This window comes from Ammospiza caudacuta, chromosome 1 (assembly GCF_027887145.1).
Source record: "Ammospiza caudacuta isolate bAmmCau1 chromosome 1, bAmmCau1.pri, whole genome shotgun sequence".
NCBI classification, from domain to species: domain Eukaryota; kingdom Metazoa; phylum Chordata; class Aves; order Passeriformes; family Passerellidae; genus Ammospiza; species Ammospiza caudacuta.
The window spans coordinates 120,251,672-120,255,455 of NC_080593.1; the positions used below are offsets into that span (position 1 = coordinate 120,251,672).

At 57.3% G+C, this 3,784-nt stretch overlaps 1 non-coding gene across 1 annotated transcript; it reads right to left on the reverse strand.

The window, feature by feature from the left end:
• Positions 1-582: 582 nt before the first annotated feature.
• On the reverse strand, positions 583-672 carry TRNAY-GUA (transfer RNA tyrosine (anticodon GUA)). Its single transcript is given in 2 exon segments — positions 583-618; positions 636-672. It is a non-coding gene; the product is annotated as a tRNA-Tyr (tRNA).
• Between the last annotated feature and the right edge of the window lie 3,112 nt (positions 673-3,784).

The following is a 3,784-nucleotide window of genomic DNA, read 5'->3' on the forward strand; positions in this document are numbered from 1 at the left end:
CGGCCCCGGCGCGTCAGGCATGGCTCGGCCTGGCCGCTGCCCGCAAGGACGGGGCGCGCAGCGGCCCCTTTCTCGCCCCTACTGCGCCTCGCTCTCCGATGCTGTCAGAGCTGCCGCGGGGTCCGGCGGCGCCCGCCGCCCTCCTTCCCTCCGTCTCCGGGCCGCTCTGCTCCGCTGCCCTGCCCTGTGCCCGCCCGGCCGCCGCCCAGCACCGGCCGCCGCCACCGCCGCTCGGGCTCAGCCGCCGGCGCTCGCGGCGCGCTCGGCCGTGCCGCCCGAATCTCGCGCGCAGCCTCCCCCCCGCGAGCCGCCGTTTGAATCTGCGCAGGCGGACTGACGCCCCATTGGCCGCCGCCGACCGCACGCGGCTCCGCGCGCCGGGCGGGAGGGGGCGGGGCCTCGCGCCGGCGGGCGGGCGATGTGACGGGGCCGGGGCGGGGGGAGCGGGGCGGCCCCGTCGCAACGCCCCGCCGCGAGCGCCCGCGAGCCGCCCCCGCGCCCGCGGCAACGGCGGCGGCTCCCGACGGCAAAAGAGTGAGAAAGTAACGGCGGGGCCGCCCCCGCGCGGCAAAACCGAGCGTCTCCTTCGAGCCGGAATCGAACCAGCGACCTAAGGATTCCCGCGGGCCGCGCCTCTACAGTCCTCCGCTCTACCAGCTGAGCTATCGAAGGGAGCTGGCGGGCGTTGCCGCTTTTTGGCATAAATCTTTCTTCCAGGTGCTGCTGATGATGTGTGTCGTAACTGGGGCTGGAATTCCTTTCCCGGGAGCAGCTGGAGCCCGGAGACGAGCTCGGGACGGAACTGCGAGCGGCCCAAACGCCCAGCGGCGGCTCCCGCAGCCCGGGCCCTGCTGCCCGCGGGTCGCTCGGCGCAGGGGGCGCGGCGCTCTCGGCTTCTCACGCTCCCGCGCCGCGGCGAGCTGTCCCGGCGGACGAGGGCAGCGCTTCCCGCTTCCCTCCCTTGCCGAAAAACCCATGTCCTATCGCTGCTCGGGTGCTTGAGGAGAGGGAAGCGAGGGTCTCATCCATCAGCCAGCCAGCGCTCCTACGGGTTCCTGCTCCAGCTACGGCACAGGTCTGTTGGGAAGAGGCCACCCCTAAATAGATGCAGGTTGGAAAAAACCTCTCAGATCATCGAGTCCTACGTACGACAACACCACCGTCAACTGCATCACGGCGCTGAGTGCCAAATCCAGTCCTTCCCTGAGCACCTCCACAGGCGGCGACTACACCACCTCCCTGGGCAGCACATTCCAATGTTTAGTCACCCTTTCCGTGAAGAAATTCCTAATGTCTAACCTAAACTTCTCCTGGCACAGCGTAAAACTGGGTTCTCTCATCCTGTCACTAGTTGCCTGGGGGAAGCCGAACGCCACCTGGCTACAGCTTCCTTTCTGGTGGAAACATGGCATGGCATCCTCGTGTGGCTGTGCTGATGGACACGTGGACTCCACACAGCTCCTTGGAGAACAAGGTGGGAGCATCTGCTTTAAAGACAGGTGTTGGCCGCTGCACTGTCAAAAAAAAAAAAAAAAAAAAAAAAAAAAAACAAAACACCAGAAAGGATAGGGACAGCATTTAAAGTCATGGTGCTCACTTGACACTGGAGTGCTCACATCCGTCACAGGGACAAAACATCACTTTTTATTATTGCAATGTGATTTTTACTTTAGTGGTTCAAACAAATCACCAAAAACAGCAGATGGTTTCTTATGCATCATTTTCTTTCCAAATACATTTTTTTTCAATGGTTTACTTGAGGAAATTTGCTAACTACCACCACCACAGAGGCAACGACCTCCTGAAGCTGTCACCATCGTGAAGTAAAAGCTACATTCCAGCAGAACCTCTGTGTGTTCTAAGTATTTCCCAACACAAGTCTTTATCTGGAATTATAGAATGATTTGCGTTGGAAGTGACCTTAAAGATCAAGTTCCAGCCCCCATGCAATGGACAGGGACACCTTCCACTGCACCAAGTTGCTCAAAGCCCCATCCAGCTTGGCCTGGAACACTTTCAGGGATGGGGCATCCACAACTCCAGGCAACCTGTTTCAGTAACTTACCATCCTTAGTAAAGGGTGATCATTTTTTCCAAATATCTAATCTAAACTTACTGTCTTTCAGTTTGAATCCATTCCCCTTTGTCCTGTCACTACGAGATGTTCCAGTTATGCTTTAAATTGTATTTAAAAATAAGTGCTCCACTCCCTTAATCACCTTTGCAGCCCTCCGCTGGACCTGCTGCAGAAGCTCCTTGTCTCTCTTGTCCTGAGGAGCCCAGAATTGCACACAGCGCTCCAGATGTGGCCCCACAATAGAGGAGCAGGATCACCTCCCTCCACCTGCTGGCAATGCCCTTCCTAATGCACCCCAGGGAACCTTCTTGGGCACCAGGGCACACGGCTGGCTCATGACGGTCTGTTGTCCTCCAGGATGGAATACACACAAGTTATCTGAATAAACTAAGCCGTGTGTGGAGTCTGTACATCCCCACAGGACTGTCAGTGCTCCCGGTACATCCCCACAGCACTGTTAGTGTTCCGAGTGCATCCCCACAGCACCGTGGATGTTCCCGGTGCATCCCCACAGGACTGTCAGTGTTCCCGGTGCATCCCCACAGCACCGTGGATGTTCCCGGTGCATCCCCACAGCACCGTGGATGTTCCCGGTGCATCCCCACAGGACTGTCAGCGTTCCCGGTGCATCCCCACAGCACCGTGGATGTTCCCGGTACATCCCCACAGGACTGTCAGCGTTCCCGGTGCATCCCCACAGCACCGTGGATGTTCCCGGTACATCCCCACAGGACTGTCAGTGTTCCCGGTGCATCCCCACAGCACCGTGGATGTTCCCGGTACATCCCCACAGCACCGTGGATGTTCCCGGTGCATCCCCACAGCACCGTGGATGTTCCCGGTGCATCCCCACAGGACTGTCAGCGTTCCCGGTGCATCCCCACAGCACCGTGGATGTTCCCGGTACATCCCCACAGGACTGTCAGCGTTCCCGGTGCATCCCCACAGCACCGTGGATGTTCCCGGTACATCCCCACAGGACTGTCAGTGTTCCCGGTGCATCCCCACAGCACCGTGGATGTTCCCGGTACATCCCCACAGCACCGTGGATGTTCCCGGTACATCCCCACAGCACCACGGATGTTCCCCGTGCCTGCGGGCGGGAACGCCGGGCTCGCAGCGCCCCCTGCGCGGGCACGCGGGAACTACAGGCGGCGGCACAGCCCCCACGGCCCAAAAAAACCCCACAAAACCCCACCAAAACCCCCACCAAAAACCCACCAAAAATCCATATTCACCCGCTCCACAAACCCACCGTTACAAGGGCGAGCTAGTATCTTTCGCAACTTTCACAAAGAAAATTAAATCCTTGAGGGTTTTATTTGTAGTCTTTGCTAATAGGTCTTCAGCACCCACCTACATTCCCTGTGATGCACTTTCAGTATCCAGAGATGACAACGCAGCAGGTTTCCCCACATCAAAGCTCTGACAGGAGTCTTTGAACTACAAAAGCTGTAATGAAAAAGTAATAAAAACCACCCTGAGACAGGATTTGTGTCATCAGCCTCATACAGTATGAAATGGCATCTTTTAGCACTCATTTAATTCACAGTGAAAGGAGCCTGAAATAAAAATATTATTGTCTAAATAGGTGCCTTCTTGTATATTCCCATAGTAACACGTGTGTTCCTAATTTGCAGGAAATAGATCCTGAAAGCATTAGCTGAAGCAAAATGCTAAAATAATAAGCACTGATGGTCCTGTTGT